This window comes from Dermacentor andersoni, chromosome 11 (assembly GCF_023375885.2).
Source record: "Dermacentor andersoni chromosome 11, qqDerAnde1_hic_scaffold, whole genome shotgun sequence".
In the NCBI taxonomy this organism is placed as follows: Eukaryota; Metazoa; Arthropoda; class Arachnida; order Ixodida; family Ixodidae; genus Dermacentor; species Dermacentor andersoni.
The window spans coordinates 72,311,305-72,330,534 of record NC_092824.1 but is presented as its reverse complement, the minus strand read 5'-3'; the positions used below and the strand labels follow the sequence as shown (position 1 = coordinate 72,330,534).

The window sequence follows — 19,230 nt, the reverse complement described above, 5'->3', positions numbered from 1 at the left end:
TACTACTACAGGCTGATGTTCTTTCCCCTATAATTTACTTTCGCGAGTTCGTTTATTAATCAGTTAAGCTAGTATCTGTAAACATGCTTTGCAGGGGCAGTGATGGAGGGGTGGAATTTGAGCTTCACATGGAACTATACTATTATAGGCTGATGCTCTTTCCCCTATAATTTACTTGCGCGAATTCGTTTATTATTCAGTTAAGCTAGTATCTGTAAACATGCTTCGCAGGGGATGTGAGGGATGGGTGATATTTGAGCTTCACATAGAACTACACTATAATGGCCTGATGTTTTTCCCCTATAGTTTACTTGTGCAAATTCGTTTATTAATGAGTTAAGCCAGTATCTGTACACATGCTTTGCAGGGGATGTGATGGATGGGTGGTATTTGAGCTTCACATAGAACTACACTATTATAAGCTGATGTTTTTTCCGCCAAAATTTACTTGCGCAAATTCGTTTATTAATCATTTAAGCTAGTATCTGTAAACTTGCTTTGCAGGGGCGGTGATGGATGTGTGGAACTTGAGCTTCACGTGGCACTATACTATTATAGGCTGATGTTCTTTCCCCTATAATTTACTTGTGCAAATTCGTTAAATAATTAGTTAAGCTAGTATCTGTAAACATGCTTTCCAGAGGAAGTGTTGGATGGGTGCAAATTGAGTTTCACTTAGAACTATACTATTATAGGCTGATGTTCTTTCCCCTATAATTTATTTGCGCAAATTCGTTTATTAATCAGTTAAGCTAGTATCTGTAAACATGCTTTGCAGGGGCAGTGATGGATGTGTGGAACTTGAGCTTCACATGGAACTATACTATTATAGGTATGATGTTCTTTCCCCTATAGTTTACATGTGCAAATTTGTTTATTAATCAGTCGAGCTAGTATCTGTAAGCATGCTTTGCAGGGGAAGTGATGGATGGGTGATATTTGAGCTCCACTTAGAACTATACTATTAAAGGCTGATGCTCTTTCCCCTATAATTTATTTGCGCAAATTCGTTTATTAAACAGTTAAGCTAGTATCGGTAAACATGCTTTGCAGGGGCAGTGATGGATGGGTGGAACTTGAGCTTCACATGTAACTATACTATTATAGGCTGATGTTCTTTGCCCTGTAATTTATTTGCGCAAATTCGTTTATTAATCAGTTAAGCTGGTATCGGTGAACATGCTTTGCAGGGGTGGCGATGGATGGGTGGAACTTGAGCTTCACATGTAACTATACTATTATAGGCTGATGTTCTTTCCCCTATTATTTATTTGCGCAAATTCGTTTATTAATCAGGTAAGCTAGTATCGGTAAACATGCTTTGCAGGGGATAGGATGGATGGGTGGTATTTGAGCTTCACATAGAACTATACTATTATAGGCTGATGTTCTTTCCCCTATAATTTACGTGCGCAAATTCGTTAATAATCAGTTAAGCTAGTATCGGTAAACATGCTTTGCAGGGGATAGGATGGATGGGTGGTATTTGAGCTTCACATAGAACTATACTATTATAGGCTGATGTTCTTTCCCCTATAATTTACTTTCGCAGATTCGTTTATTAATCAGTTAAGCTAGTATCTGTAAACATGCTTTGCAGGGGCAATGATGGATGGGTGGCATTTGAGCTTCACATAGAACTATACTATAATAGGCTGATGTTCCTTCCTCTATAGTTTACTTGTGCAAATTGGTTTATTAATCAGTCAAGCTAGTATCTGTAAGCATGCTTTGAAGGGGAAGTGATGGATGGGTGGTATTTCAGCTTCACTTAGAACTATACTATTATAGGCTGATGGTCTTTCCCCCATAATTTGCGCAAATTCGTTTATTAATCAGTTAAGCTAGTATCTGTAAACATGCTTTGCAGGGGCAGTGATGGATGTGTGGAACTTGAGCTTCACATGGAAATATACTATTATAGGCTGATTTTCTTTCCCCTATAGTTTACTTGTGCAAATTCGTTTATTAATCAGTCGAGCTAGTATCTGTAAACATGCTTTGCAGGGGAAGTGATGGATGGGTGGTATTTGAGCTTCACTTAGAACTATACTATTATAGGCTGATGTTCTTTCCCCTATAATTTACTTGCGCGAATTCGTTAATAATCAGTTAAGCTAGTATCTGCAAACATGCTTTGCAGGGGAAGTGACGGATGGGTGGTATTTGAGCTTCACATAGATCTGTACTATTATGGGCTGATGTTCATTCCCCTATAATTTACTTGCGCAAATTCGTTTATTAATCAGTTAAGCTAGTACCTGTAAACATGCTTTGCAGGGGCAGTGATGGATGTGTGGAACTTGAGCTTCACATGGAACTATACTATTATAGGCTGATTTTCTTTCCCCTATAGTTTACTTGTGCAAATTCGTTTATTAATCAGTCGAGCTAGTATCGGTAAACATGCTTTGCAGGGGAAGTGATGGATGGGTGGTATTTGAGCTTCACTTAGAACTATACTAATATAGGCTGATGTTCTTTCCCCTATAATTTATTTGCGCAAATTCTTTTATTAATCAGTTAAGCTAGTATCTGTAAACATGCCTTGCAGGGGCAGTGATGGATATGTGGAACTTGAGCTTCACATGGAACTATACTATTATAGGCTGATGTTTTTTTCCCCTATAATTTACTTGCGCAAATTCGTTAATAATCAGTTAAGCTAGTATCTGCAAACATGCTTTGCAGGGGAAGTGACGGATGGGTGGTATTTGAGCTTCACATAGAACTATACTATTATGGGCTGATATTCTTTCCCCTATAATTTACTTGCGCAAATTCATTTATTAATCAGTTAAGCTAGTATCTGTAAACATGCTTTGCAGGGGATGTGATGGACGGGTGGTACTTGAGCTTCACATAGAACTACACTATAATAGGCTGATGTTCCTTCCCCTATAGTTTACTTGTGCAAATTCGTTTATTAATCAGTTAAGCTAGTATCTGTAAACATGCTTTGCAGGGGAAGTGATGGATGGGTGGTATTTGAGCTTCACATAGAACTATACTATTATAGGCTGATGTTCTTTCCCCTATAATTTACTTGCGCAAATTCGTTCATTAATCCGTTAAGCTAGTATCTGTAAACATGCTTTGCAGGGGCAGTTATGGATGTGTGGAACTTGAGCTTCACATGGAACGATACTATTATAGGCTGATGTTCTTTCCCCTATTGTTTACTTGTGCAAATTCGTTTATTAATCAGTCGAGCTAGTATCTTCAAACATGCTTTGCAGGGGAAGTGATGGATGGGTGGTATTTGAGCTTCACATAGAACTACACTAATATAGGCTGATATTCTTTCCCCTAAAATTTACTTGCGCGAATTCGTTTATTAATCAGTTAAGTTAGTATATGTAAACATGCTTTGCAGGGGCAGTGATGGAGGGGTGGAATTTGAGCTTCACATGGAACTATACTATTATAGGCTGACGCTCTTTCCCCTATAATTTACTTGCGCGAATTCGTTTAATAATCAGTTAAGCTAGTATCTGTAAACATGCTTCGCAGGGGATGTGATGGATGGGTGATATTGGAGCTTCACATAGAACTACACTATAATAGGCTGATGTTTTTCCCCTATAGTTTACTTGTGCAAATTCGTTTATTAATCAGTTAAGCTAGTATCTGTAAACATGCTTTGCAGGGGAAGTGATGGACGGGTGGTATTTGAGCTTCACATAGAACTACACTATTATAGAACGATGTTTTTTTCGCTATAATTTACTTGCGCAAATTCGTTTATTAATCAGTTAAGCTAGTATCTGTAAACATGCTTTGCAGGGGAAGTGACGAATGGGTGGTATTTGAGCTTCACATAGAACTATACTATTATAGGCTGATGTTCTTTACCCTATAATTTACTTGTGCAAATTCGTTTATTAATCAGCTAAGCTAGTATCTGTAAACATGCTTTGCAGGGCAAGTGATAGATGGGTGGTATTTGAGCTTCACATAGAACTATACTACTACAGGCTGATGTTCTTTCCCCTATAATTTACTTTCGCGAGTTCGTTTATTAATCAGTTAAGCTAGTATCTGTAAACATGCTTTGCAGGGGCAGTGATGGAGGGGTGGAATTTGAGCTTCACATGGAACTATACTATTATAGGCTGATGCTCTTTCCCCTATAATTTACTTGCGCGAATTCGTTTATTATTCAGTTAAGCTAGTATCTGTAAACATGCTTCGCAGGGGATGTGAGGGATGGGTGATATTTGAGCTTCACATAGAACTACACTATAATGGCCTGATGTTTTTCCCCTATAGTTTACTTGTGCAAATTCGTTTATTAATGAGTTAAGCTAGTATCTGTACACATGCTTTGCAGGGGATGTGATGGATGGGTGGTATTTGAGCTTCACATAGAACTACACTATTATAAGCTGATGTTTTTTCCGCCAAAATTTACTTGCGCAAATTCGTTTATTAATCAGTTAAGCTAGTATCTGTAAACTTGCTTTGCAGGGGCGGTGATGGATGTGTGGAACTTGAGCTTCACGTGGCACTATACTATTATAGGCTGATGTTCTTTCCCCTATAATTTACTTGTGCAAATTCGTTAAATAATTAGTTAAGCTAGTATCTGTAAACATGCTTTCCAGGGGAAGTGTTGGATGGGTGCAAATTGAGTTTCACTTAGAACTATACTATTATAGGCTGATGTTCTTTCCCCTATAATTTATTTGCGCAAATTCGTTTATTAATCAGTTAAGCTAGTATCTGTAAACATGCTTTGCAGGGGCAGTGATGGATGTGTGGAACTTGAGCTTCACATGGAACTATGCTATTATAGGTATGATGTTCTTTCCCCTATAATTTACATGTGCAAATTTGTTTATTAATCAGTCGAGCTAGTATCTGTAAGCATGCTTTGCAGGGGAAGTGATGGATGGGTGATATTTGAGCTCCACTTAGCACTATACTATTAAAGGCTGATGCTCTTTCCCCTATAATTTATTTGCGCAAATTCGTTTATTAAACAGTTAAGCTAGTATCGGTAAACATGCTTTGCAGGGGCAGTGATGGATGGGTGGAACTTGAGCTTCACATGTAACTATACTATTATAGGCTGATGTTCTTTGCCCTATAATTTATTTGCGCAAATTCGTTTATTAATCAGTTAAGCTGGTATCGGTGAACATGCTTTGCAGGGGATAGGATGGATGGGTGGAACTTGAGCTTCACATAGAACTATACTATTATAGGCTGATGTTTTTTCCCCTATAATTTACGTGCGCAAATTCGTTAATAATCAGTTAAGCTAGTATCGGTAAACACGCTTTGCAGGGGATAGGATGGATGGGTGGTATTTGAGCTTCACATTATACTATTATAGGCTGATGTTCTTTCCCCTATAATTTACTTTCGCAGATTCGTTTATTAATCAGTTATGCTAGTATCTGTAAACATGCTTTGCAGGGGCAATGATGGATAGGTGGCATTTGAGCTTCACATAGAACTATACTATAATAGGCTGATGTTCCTTCCTCTATAGTTTACTTGTGCAAATTCGTTTATTAATCAGTCAAGCTAGTATCTGTAAGCATGCTTTGAAGGGGAAGTGATGGATGGGTGGTATTTCAGCTTCACTTAGAACTATACTATTATAGGCTGATGGTCTTTCCCCCATAATTTGCGCAAATTCGTTTATTAATCAGTTAAGCTAGTATCTGTAAACATGCTTTGCAGGGGCAGTGATGGATGTGTGGAACTTGAGCTTCACATGGAAATATACTATTATAGGCTGATTTTCTTTCCCCTATAGTTTACTTGTGCAAATTCGTTTATTAATCAGTCGAGCTAGTATCTGTAAACATGCTTTGCAGGGGAAGTGATGGATGGGTGGTATTTGAGCTTCACTTAGAACTATACTATTATAGGCTGATGTTCTTTCCCCTATAATTTACTTGCGCGAATTCGTTAATAATCAGTTAAGCTAGTATCTGCAAACATGCTTTGCAGGGGAAGTGACGAATGGGTGGTATTTGAGCTTCACATAGAACTATACTATTATAGGCTGATGTTCTTTACCCTATAATTTACTTGTGCAAATTCGTTTATTAATCAGCTAAGCTAGTATCTGTAAACATGCTTTGCAGGGCAAGTGATAGATGGGTGGTATTTGAGCTTCACATAGAACTATACTACTACAGGCTGATGTTCTTTCCCCTATAATTTACTTTCGCGAGTTCGTTTATTAATCAGTTAAGCTAGTATCTGTAAACATGCTTTGCAGTGGCAGTGATGGAGGGGTGGAATTTGAGCTTCACATGGAACTATACTATTATAGGCTGATGCTCTTTCCCCTATAATTTACTTGCGCGAATTAGTTTATTATTCAGTTAAGCTAGTATCTGTAAACATGCTTCGCAGGGGATGTGAGGGATGGGTGATATTTTGAGCTTCACATAGAACTACACTATAATGGCCTGATGTTTTTCCCCTATAGTTTACTTGTGCAAATTCGTTTATTAATGAGTTAAGCTAGTATCTGTACACATGCTTTGCAGGGGATGTGATGGATGGGTGGTATTTGAGCTTCACATAGAACTACACTATTATAAGCTGATGTTTTTTCGGCCAAAATTTACTTGCGCAAATTCGTTTATTATTCAGTTAAGCTAGTATCTGTAAACTTGCTTTGCAGGGGCGGTGATGGATGTGTGGAACTTGAGCTTCACGTGGCACTATACTATTATAGGCTGATGTTCTTTCCCCTATAATTTACTTGTGCAAATTCGTTAAATAATTAGTTAAGCTAGTATCTGTAAACATGCTTTCCAGAGGAAGTGTTGGATGGGTGCAAATTGAGTTTCACTTAGAACTATACTATTATAGGCTGATGTTCTTTCCCCTATAATTTATTTGCGCAAATTCGTTTATTAATCAGTTAAGCTAGTATCTGTAAACATGCTTTGCAGGGGCAGTGATGGATGTGTGGAACTTGAGCTTCACATGGAACTATACTATTATAGGTATGATGTTCTTTCCCCTATAGTTTACATGTGCAAATTTGTTTATTAATCAGTCGAGCTAGTATCTGTAAGCATGCTTTGCAGGGGAAGTGATGGATGGGTGATATTTGAGCTCCACTTAGCACTATACTATTAAAGGCTGATGCTCTTTCCCCTATAATTTATTTGCGCAAATTCGTTTATTAAACAGTTAAGCTAGTATCGGTAAACATGCTTTGCAGGGGCAGTGATGGATGGGTGGAACTTGAGCTTCACATGTAACTATACTATTATAGGCTGATGTTCTTTGCCCTATAATTTATTTGCGCAAATTCGTTTATTAATCAGTTAAGCTGGTATCGGTGAACATCCTTTGCAGGGGTGGCGATGGATGGGTGGAACTTGAGCTTCACATGTAACTATACTATTATAGGCTGATGTTCTTTCCCCTATTATTTATTTGCGCAAATTCGTTTATTAATCAGGTAAGCTAGTATCGGTAAACATGCTTTGCAGGGGATAGGATGGATGGGTGGTATTTTAGCTTCACATAGAACTATACTATTATAGCCTGATGTTCTTTCCCCTATAATTTACGTGCGCAAATTCGTTAATAATCAGTTAAGCTAGTATCGGTAAACATGCTTTGCAGGGGATAGGATGGATGGGTGGTATTTGAGCTTCACATAGAACTATACTATTATAGGATGATGTTCTTTCCCCTATAATTTACTTTCGCAGATTCGTTTATTAATCAGTTAAGCTAGTATCTGTAAACATGCTTTGCAGGGGCAATGATGGATAGGTGGCATTTGAGCTTCACATAGAACTATACTATAATAGGCTGATGTTCCTTCCTCTATAGTTTACTTGTGCAAATTCGTTTATTAATCAGTCAAGCTACTATCTGTAAGCATGCTTTGAAGGGGAAGTGATGGATGGGTGGTATTTCAGCTTCACTTAGAACTATACTATTATAGGCTGATGGTCTTTCCCCCATAATTTGCGCAAATTCGTTTAATAATCAGTTAAGCTAGTATCTGTAAACATGCTTTGCAGGGGCAGTGATGGATGTGTGGAACTTGAGCTTCACATGGAAATATACTATTATAGGCTGATTTTCTTTCCCCTATAGTATACTTGTGCAAATTCGTTTATTAATCAGTCGAGCTAGTATCTGTAAACATGCTTTGCAGGGGAAGTGATGGATGGGTGGTATTTGAGCTTCACTTAGAACTATACTATTATAGGCTGATGTTCTTTCCCCTATAATTTACTTGCGCGAATTCGTTAATAATCATTTAAGCTAGTATCTGCAAACATGCTTTGCAGGGGAAGTGACGGATGGGTGGTATTTGAGCTTCACATAGATCTGTACTATTATGGGCTGATGTTCATTCCCCTATAATTTACTTGCGCAAATTCGTTTATTAATCAGTTAAGCTAGTACCTGTAAACATGCTTTGCAGGGGCAGTGATGGATGTGTGGAACTTGAGCTTCACATGGAACTATACTATTATAGGCTGATGTTTTTTCCCCTATAATTTACCTGCGCAAATTCGTTAATAATCAGTTAAGCTAGTATCTGCAAACATGCTTTGCAGGGGAAGTGACGGATGGGTGGTATTTGAGCTTCACATAGAACTATACTATTATGGGCTGATATTCTTTCCCCTATAATTTACTTGCGCAAATTCATTTATTAATCAGTTAAGCTAGTATCTGTAAACATGCTTTGCAGGGGATGTGATGGACGGGTGGTACTTGAGCTTCACATAGAACTACACTATAATAGGCTGATATTCCTTCCCCTATAGTTTACTTGTGCAAATTCGTTTATTAATCAGTTAAGCTAGTATCTGTAAACATGCTTTGCAGGGGAAGTGATGGATGGGTGGTATTTGAGCTTCACATAGAACTATACTATTATAAACTGATGTTCTTTCCCCTATTATTTACTCGCGCAAATTCGTTCATTAATCCGTTAAGCTAGTATCTGTAAACATGCTTTGCAGGGGCAGTTATGGATGTGTGGAACTTGAGCTTCACATGGAACGATACTATTATAGGCTGATGTTCTTTCCCCTATTGTTTACTTGTGCAAATTCGTTTATTAATCAGTTAAGCTAGTATCTGTAAACATGCTTTGCAGGGGAAGTGATGGATGGGTGGTATTTGAGCTTCACATAGAACTATACTATTATAAACTGATGTTCTTTCCCCTATTATTTACTCGCGCAAATTCGTTCATTAATCCGTTAAGCTAGTATCTGTAAACATGCTTTGCAGGGGCAGTTATGGATGTGTGGAACTTGAGCTTCACATGGAACGATACTATTATAGGCTGATGTTCTTTCCCCTATTGTTTACTTGTGCAAATTCGTTTATTAATCAGTCGAGCTAGTATCTGCAAACATGCTTTGCAGGGGAAGTGATGGATGGGTGGTATTTGAGCTTCACTTAGAACTATACTATTATAGGCTGATGTTCTTTCCCCGATAATTTACTTGCGCAAATTAGTTTATTAATCAGTTCAGCTAGTATTTGTAAACATGCTATGCATGGGCAGTGATGGATGGGTGGAATTTGACCTTCACATGGAACTATACCATTATAGGCTGATGTTCTTTCGCCTATATTTACTTGCGCAAATTCGTTTATTAATCAGTTAGGCTAGTATCTGTAAACATGCTTTGCAGGGGAAGTGATGGATGGGTGGTATTTGAGCTTCACATAGAACTACACTAATATAGGCTGATATTCTTCCCCCTAAAATTTACTTGCGCAAATTCGTTTATTATTCAGTTAAGCTAGTTTCTGTAAACATGCTTTGCAGGGGCAGTGATGGAGGGGTGGAATTTGAGCTTCACATAGGACTACACTATAATAGGCTGATGCTCTTTCCCCTATAATTTACTTGCGCGAATTCGTTTATTAATCAGTTAAGTTAGTATATGTAAACATGCTTTGCAGGGGCAGTGATGGAGGGGTGGAATTTGAGCTTCACATGGAACTATACTATTATAGGCTGACGCTCTTTCCCCTATAATTTACTTGCGCGAATTCGTTTAATAATCAGTTAAGCTAGTATCTGTAAACATGCTTCGCAGGGGATGTGATGGATGGGTGATATTGGAGCTTCACATAGAACTACACTATAATAGGCTGATGTTTTTCCCCTATAGTTTACTTGTGCAAATTCGTTTATTAATCAGTTAAGCTAGTATCTGTAAACATGCTTTGCAGGGGAAGTGATGGACGGGTGGTATTTGAGCTTCACATAGAACTACACTATTATAGAATGATGTTTTTTTCGCTATAATTTACTTGCGCAAATTCGTTTATTAATCAGTTAAGCTAGTATCTGTAAACATGCTTTGCAGGGGAAGTGACGGATGGGTGGTATTTGAGCTTCACATAGAACTATACTATTATAGGCTGATGTTCTTTCCCCTATAATTTACTTGTGCAAATTCGTTTATTAATCAGCTAAGCTAGTATCTGTAAACATGCTTTGCAGGGCAAGTGATAGATGGGTGGTATTTGAGCTTCACATAGAACTATACTACTACAGGCTGATGTTCTTTCCCCTATAATTTACTTTCGCGAGTTCGTTTATTAATCAGTTAAGCTAGTATCTGTAAACATGCTTTGCAGGGGCAGTGATGGAGAGGTGGAATTTGAGCTTCACATGGAACTATACTATTATAGGCTGATGCTCTTTCCCCTATAATTTACTTGCGCGAATTCGTTTATTATTCAGTTAAGCTAGTATCTGTAAACATGCTTCGCAGGGGATGTGAGGGATGGGTGATATTTGAGCTTCACATAGATCTGTACTATTATGGGCTGATGTTCATTCCCCTATAATTTACTTGCGCAAATTCGTTTATTAATCAGTTAAGCTAGTACCTGTAAACATGCTTTGCAGGGGCAGTGATGGATGTGTGGAACTTGAGCTTCACATGGAACTATACTATTATAGGCTGATTTTCTTTCCCTATAGTTTACTTGTGCAAATTCGTTTATTAATCAGTCGAGCTAGTATCTGTAAACATGCTTTGCAGGGGAAGTGATGGATGGGTGGTATTTGAGCTTCACTTAGAACTATACTAATATAGGCTGATGTTCTTTCCCCTATAATTTATTTGCGCAAATTCGTTTATTAATCAGTTAAGCTAGTATCTGTAAACATGCCTTGCAGGGGCAGTGATGGATGTGTGGAACTTGAGCTTCACATAGAACTATAGTATTATAGGCTGATGTTCTTTCCCCTATAATTTACTTGCGCAAATTCGTTTAATAATCAGTTAAGCTAGTATCTGTAAACATGCTTTGCAGGGGAAGTGTCAGGGGGGTGGAAATTTAGCTTCACATAGAACTATACTATTATAGGCTGATGTTCTTTCTCCTATAATTTACTTATGCAAATTCGTTTATTAATCAGTTAAGCTAGTATCTGTAAACATGCTTTGCAGGGGAAGTGATATATGGGTGGTATTTGAGCTTCACATAGAACTATACTATCAAAGGCTGATGTTCTTTTCCCTATAAGTTACTTGCGCAAATTCGTTTAGTTATCAGTTAAGCTGGTATCTGTAAACATGCTTTGCAGGGGCAGTGATGGATGGGTGGTATTTGAGCTTCACATAGAACTATACTACTATAGGCTGATGTTCCTTCCCCTAAAATTTACTTCTGCAAATTCGTTTATTATTCAGGTAAGCTAGTTCTGTAAACATGCTTTGCAGGGGAAGTGATGGATGGGTGCTAATTGAGCTTCACTTAGAACTATACTATTATAGGCTGATGTTCTTTCCTCTTTAATTTATTTGCGCAAATTCGTTTATTAGGAAATGCGATAGAGCACATTTGCGCTAATATTTAAAGGGCTAACGCGTTTTGCTCCTAACGGGGAAACTAATTTGCGCGAATTCGTTTTTTCATTGTTTAAATAATTGTCTGAAAAAGGGGACTTCAGGGTGAGAATGATCTATGCGTTGATTCGGTGCTGTTAGCGAAAATGATAAAGAGGTGGGGTTAATATTCTAAAGGGCTAGAGGCTTCTCCTTCTTACGTGGCAAATTATTTGTGGAAATTCGTTTGCTAGTCGAGTAAATAATTTGCTCAGAAAGTAACTTTCGGGTGGGATTGATCTATGCGTTGAATCTGAGCTGTTAGGAAAAGCCTTAGAACACAGTGGCGCTAATATTCTAAAGGGCTAACGCGTTCTGGTTCTAACGGGGAAATTAATTTGCGCAAATTCGTTTTGTCATCGCTTAAATAATTGTCCGAAAAAGGGGACTTGAGGGTGAGAATGATCTATACGTTGATTCGGTGCTGTTAGGAAAAGTGATAGAGGTCGCGTTAATATTCTAAAGGGCTACAGGCTTCTCCTTTTTACGTGACAAATTATATGTGGAAATTCGTTTGTTAGTCGAGTAAATGATTTTCTCAGAAAGTGACTTTCAGGTGGGATTGCTCTATGCGTTGAATCTGAGCTGTTAGGAAAAGCGATAGAACACATTGGCGCTAATATTCTAAAGGGCTAATGCGTTCTGCTCCTAACGGGGAAACTAATTTGCGCAAATTCGTTTTGTCATCGCTTAAATAATTGTCTGAAAAAGGGGACTTGAGGGTGAGAATGATCTATGCGTTGATTTGGCGCTGTTAGGAAAAGTGATAGAGGTCGCGTTAATATTCTAAAGGGCTAGAGGCTTCTCCTTTTTACGTGACAACTTATTTGTGGAAATTCGTTTGTTAGTCGAGTAAATAATTTTCTCAGAAAGTGACTTTCGGGTGTGATTGATCTATGCGTTGAATCTGAGCTGTTAGGAATAGCGATAGAACACATTGGCGCTAATATTCTAAAGGGCTAATGGGTTCTGCTCCTAACGGGGAAACTAATTTGCGCAAATTAGTTTTTTCATCGCTTAAATAATTGTTTGAAAAAGGGACTTTCAGGTGGGAATAATTTATGCGTTGAATCTGAGCTGTTAGGAAAAGTGATAAAAGAATATTCTAAAGGCTATAGGCGTATGCTTTTAAAGGGGAAGCCAATTTATGCTATTTCGTTTATTCGTCGCCTAAATAATTATCAGTAAAAGTTTATTTGCTGGGGGAATGATCTATGCTGTCAATCTTAGTTGTTAGAAGTTATAAAGCAAATGGAGAGATTATTCTAAAGGGCTATAGCACTCTGCTTTTAACACGGAAAGTAATTTCTGCAAATTCGTTTTTTTTTATCGCGTAAGTAATTTTCAGTGAAATTGCATTTACTGGAGGAATGATTTATGCGTTGAATCTGATCTGTTAGAATAATCTCTCCACCGTGTTTTAAAGCTTCAAAGGGGCTATGAGCTTCTTGTTTTAACGCAGAAAGTTATTTACAGAAATTCGGTTATTCATCGAATAAATAATTGTCAGTAATAGATAATTTCCTGGGGAATGATCTATGCGTTGAATCTGAGACGATGGAACATTTAAAGTAAGCGGAGATATTATTCTATAAGGGCTATAGGCTTCTGGCTTTAACGTGGAAAGTAACTCATGGAAATTTGTTTTGTTTTTTATCGAGTAAGTTATTGTCAGTAAAAGTGCATTTGCTGGTGGAATGATCTATGCTTTTAATCTGAGCTGTTAGAAGTTATAAAACACGGCGGAGAAAATATTCTCAAGTGTTGTAGGCCTCTGCTTTTAACGCGGAAAGTAACTTACGCAGAATCGTTTATTCGTCACGCAAATAATTGTCATTAAAAACGCATTTACTTGTGGAATGATGTATGTATTGAATTTAGCTGTGAGAAATTATAAAATAAGGCGGAGAGAATATTTAAATGCTTATAGGCTTTTGCTTTTAACGCGGAAAGTAATTTACGCAAATCGTTAATTCATCGCGTTAATCATTGTCAATAAAATTTATTTCCAGGGGGAATGATCTATGCGTTGAATCTGAGCTGTTTGATTTTATAAAGCAACCGGAGAAATTATTTTAAAGGCTATATGCTTCTGATGTTAAAGTGCAATGTAATGTACACAAACAAGTTTATTCATCACGTGATGAAATGTCAGTAAAAGTGTACTAACGATATCCCCAGTAGACTTTCTCTTCTTTTAATCTTTCCGTCCCCTTTTCCCTTTCCCCAGTGTAGGGTAGCCAACCGGGCTCAGTCCTGGTTAACCTCCCTACCTTTCCTTTATCATTTGCTCTCTCTCTCTCTTAAGGGGGAATGACATTCACTCATGAATAAATGAGTGACATCGCATGTCATCTGACTTCTCCGTCTGTGAATTATTCTTTCGATAAAAGTCGTCCAGCTAGGTTTAATTGTTTAATTTTAGCCCTAGCTTTATGGGAGCATGTGCTGCCGTCAACTTTCTTTGCCTATCCGCCAACGCAGTTGGCAGTATATTAAAGTAGTGTGCCTGTCGACACGGCTGTTTACTGCAGACGGCGATCCACCTCGCGTCGTTATGGTGAAGATGTCATAGTTGGGTCGATGGACCGTCATGATGACGATGCCCGCCCTGGTGGCCTGTTGGACAAAATCAATTTAGGACGTCAGTCAAAAATGGGTTGGTTTAGCAAGGCTACATCTGCATGAAGGATATAAACATCACTGAAGTTAAATATCATCAGCAGCAGGCATCATCATCAGTAGACATGTCGCCCGGAAATTCAATCCAATAGGCATTGGGAAGTGCATTTAGCAGTTAAGAGTAGGCGAGAACATATGGTGCCATTTATTTTCATGGAATGCCACTGACAGTTTTGCACAGAGGTCGGGGGTTTGCTTCGCATTGAGTCATGTCGTATAAAGAACAGCGGATAGGTCGTTTTCATAGACTGCCCACAGCCGTCACACCTATTACCTGGTGTATTGTAGGGGCAAAGTTGTTTCAAATGTTTCATGCTGGTTATGCTATATAACACTACTAACGACTGCAAAAGGTTTTGACAGTCATGTCAAAGACAAACCTAAAGGTAAGGCTCTTTTGCACTAGCTTTTACATGGACCCATGCTGTAGTGCTTGCAGGCCATATAGTACCCCTGTGGTAATCCGTTGTTTATTGAAATAAAGGAATGAACGGCACAAACTTACTCCTGATTGCTCTCTAATGGGGCTGTAACTGTTTAGCCTGGTCAATTGTTCAATAAACTCAGAAAGACGAGTACATGTCATTCTCACTGTTGCATTGGCATCATCCCAGGTCGACCTGACTTCTTTGGCAGCGAGGTGAACATCTCCTGCAGCATGCTCATGTCAAGCCACATGTAGCAGCTGCGAGCAACGTACGTGACACAGTGTTCATGCCACTGGCAAGGCTGCAGCACACTCTGTTGTCCTCGCGCAGCCGGATGCTCCATTTTGGATGTCGGTTGGCCAGGATGTCCAGCAAGGTTGAACCTTCTTGCTCAGCATTTCTAAGTGCAAAAGTATATTGTTTAATTGACCCGGCCGCTGATATTTGCAGATGTGTACGTTTTGCTACATTTTCACATTTCATGTCAGCGATGCACCATTTCTACATTCCACACTAACAATCAACGACCTGTGGATGTAGATGTCAATGTAAACAAATGCACCGCTTTGGCTAATCCGACACGCAAGGCTGCGCGCTAAGACTTATTCAATATGCGTGAGGTCTAAAATATGTGTAAAAATTATACAAAGAGAGTTTCAACTGCTGAAATCAGCGACAACAAACTCTAAGGCAGCCGCGTCCGCAGACGGAACTCGGCACGCCTTCAACAGCCGCATTGCTGGCACGAGAGAGCCCTCAGGCTTGCTCATCCGGTGGTCGATGATTGCGACGTGGCTTCCAGGTACGACATTGCTACCATGAAGAAGCCAGCCGCGATCGACGAAACGCCTAACCGACGCAGACTCAACATGGGTGCAGCTGCACAAATCGAAGGGCGAAAGCCCCGGCTCCCTTCCAAAGCGTTGCCAGCGGCATGCGACAGAGCGCAGCACAGAAAAGTGAAAAAGTCTGATTAGAAACGAACGCATGCTGTAAACTACTTTTCCTTGGTGAGCTGAACATTTTCGGTCTAATCCTGAGCTTCGGAATAATTTGCTAGTACTGAAACGAGTAAATCACAATTGGGGGCAGCATCAGCGTAGTTTCAAACGTGAACAATTCTGAAAATACTCGGACATATCATCCCGTTCCCAAGTTCACCTGCATTTGTTTATGCGATTTGAATGAAGACACCAAAACCTACACTAGAGACAATTGCTACATGCTTAAACAGAGGCTACATAGCAATTATATTCCGTGTACCTACCTCACCAGAAATTCAATTCCGTTATTTTCTGATCAGGTTTGTATTTATGCTGATGGTGCAGTGGTTCAGAATTAAAATCTAGTTAAAGCCCATTGGCTAAACTTAGGCCCTCAAGTTAACAGTACGTAATTGCGGGTCTGCGTATGAAGCATCTCCTTCAGCTAGCTTAATGTGAGCCTTGCAATTGGAGCAGATAAGAAGCACTCGTTTCTGTATCGGAATTCATACTCCGCCGATTCATTACTTGGACTCGTGCTTTTGACACACACTGGCTCGCTTCACAAATGAGCAGCGTGCCACTGACAGGTTCCTATTTGAAATATTCAGTTCTTTGGCATTATTAAGGCGGGCCATGAAATAGCGTATATATTCTGGCTGGAATTGTCCCCTATGTAGCACGTGGGTAGATCTGTGCTTTTGAAACGAAACGCCAACTAGATGCATGCGCAACAGCACGAGAACGTTGTGGCGTTCAAAAGTTTAGATAATGTCCAGTCGTCTAGTTTATATGAGCTCTGTTGTGTATTCGCTTGACTAAGAGCATTGATATTGTATTATTTTTCGTACATAGCCAATATATGTATGTTTCTTTCAGTACTCGTCACCATATTACTAACCACGTAAAGCCCCCTTACATATTGATCCGATCAGCAGCCTGTTAGATACTGCAAATAAATAAAAAATTAAATACATAAATAAAATGGACTATAATTGGGCTATATGCTGCGTCAGCGGCGCTAGGAAGCAGGGTCTGTAAATTTCGCCCTCCCACTTTTCGTAGCACCAACTTGGCATCGAACAGTATGCGAATTTCTGACAACTGAAACGCGCGGCAATCATTTATTTCTGCCTGAAGGAGTTGCCAGCCCACTCAATTTTTTCTTTATTTTTTTGTTACAGTTCCAGAGCAGCGTGCTCACCGGAAGTTCTCCGGAGGATCCGGATGCTCACCGGAGGATCTCCCCACCACGGACTTCGGAGAATCCCTCGATCTGAAGCAACCTGGTGCGCGAGCCACCGAGCAGCCATGACCCAGACTGGAGAGGTTCAGCTCGAACGCCAGGTTTCGAACTTGCGTCAGAGCGGCCACTTTCACTGTCACGACGACGTGGCCATTCGCACCGTTGCTGAAAATTACGACAAGCGCTTGGTTCCGCACACACAAAAATAAAGTCTGAAAACACCGCAGGCCAAAAGGCCAGAAGACGACGGCGACGTGTAACGCCCATGACGTGCAAGATGTCTTACACTTCACGTACCACGACTCGAACTAATAAGTGTTTACGGGGTACGTCCTGGGTAGCTTGAGGTGAGTTACGGGCGGGTCTTCGAAATAGAGCACCGATAGCACGGCGGCTTACCGAGTTATATAGTTGGTAAGGGGGGAGGGGGAGGGGAAGATAAGGAGTGGAATGTTGGTGGAGTGCATGGCTAGCTGAAATAACGAAGAACCCACGTACGACTGCAAAATTAGCCGGAGACTTTCGCGGTGGCGTATGTTATTCGCCTACTGTTATTCAATAAGCGAAGAGCTTTGTTCAGGATCCTTTTAACCCTGCAATGCATAACGCGCCATCCGATTGCTGCGCCGTTCGAGACTGAATTTCAAATTTCTGCACGTGAAACAGAAGTAGCGACATACATTCCTAAGTTGTTCACGTGTGAAACTCGGCTGCAATGTAACTACTAGCTGCAGTGCTCGTTATGTTTGCTGAAGCTATCTTCAGTATAAGTATGCGCTCCATGACGAGAAATCAAGTTGTACGTATTTCGTGTAGAACGCTGTTTGGGCATTGCAGGGTTTAATGCGCCCAAATACGTTTGGTGTCTGTGTTGTTGGATGCTCTGAACAGCGAACTCTTCAAAGTACTTGAAAAACTGCAGCAATGGATAACGAAGCCTGAAAGGACACCACACCACACCACACTACTATAAAATTTTGAGTTCATCTGGGAGGCATACCGCAGGTTGAGTAAAATAGACGTCGGGATAATTTATCACTCTGAACTGGCGCCTGTGTTGTGTAGCAGGCAAACTTACGCGTGACATTAGCATGTTAAGCAATCGCCGTATAAGAATGAAAACGCTTGTTGAGCATCGGAAGTACTTTCGGGCTGTTCTGTAGTTTTTCCGCGTACTTTTCTCTCGCGTTCCACAATCTTCGCGAACAGCCGTGCGCCGTGCTTATTAGCCGGAGGCTTCCGTTAAGCTGTTCCAAACATACCTCTAGAATGGATTTCGTTGTTTCTCGCACAGATACAGCCTTCTGGGTTTAAGATCTCCAGGACTTCGGAATTGCCACTAAGAATTTGTGATAGTATGTGTTTTCCCCTGCCAGCGTTACTTTCTATTCCCGGCACCTGTCGTTCTAGTAATGAATTCGATGTCATATTTGTGAGAAATTTGCACTTCCGGCGTCATGTGCGCGCATGTATACGGCGTAAATTAAGGTGAGAATGTTCAGTTTTTGATCGTCCCTCAATTTTGTTTTTTTACAGGGCCGGAGGAATGCTTTTACTGGTGTACGAATGGTTAAGAGCTTCGAAATAAAGTTACGGTCTGTGGAATTAACGCCCGTACGTGTCTGGTCTCTCTTCGCTAGCATTTTCTTTCAGCGTGGACAAGCGTCCGAGTGTCGCCAGTCAATCGACAAGTAATTCTGTCAAAGGGGGACGTGGGTCTTCTCATAAAACGAATTCAACAGCTTGCTATAACCGCTCCTCCCAGTGCTACTAAACCGGGTCAAGGATTCAAATAACTACAGCGTGTTCAGTGACGCCGGATACAGTTCCGCTACGCTGCTGCAAAGTGTACGCAGAGTGTAGCGTAATGTGCACATGAGCACGCGGATAGAGCATGTGGTATGTTGTCGGCAGAACGAACTGTGTGGCCAGCTAGGCAGCAATAGCGGCCCAGCTGGCCAAGCTACTGGTCGACAAATAAACAGCGTTTGATGTGCCGTTCCGGTAGTCGAGCG

General features: G+C 40.0%; 1 long non-coding RNA gene across 2 annotated transcripts in view; it reads left to right on the top strand.

Moving 5' to 3' along the window:
• LOC140214226 (uncharacterized) overlaps positions 1-18,719 on the top strand; it is a 35,147-nt gene extending 16,428 nt beyond the window's left edge. Inside the window, exons 2-3 of one of the 2 annotated variants that reach the window (XR_011891157.1) lie at positions 15,173-15,362; positions 17,154-18,719. This is a non-coding gene — a long non-coding RNA (uncharacterized lncRNA). Of the gene's footprint in view, positions 1-14,838; positions 15,363-17,153 lie in introns of those variants that run through there. The other variant, XR_011891156.1, reaches the window with a different exon arrangement.
• Positions 18,720-19,230: the final 511 nt, after the last annotated feature.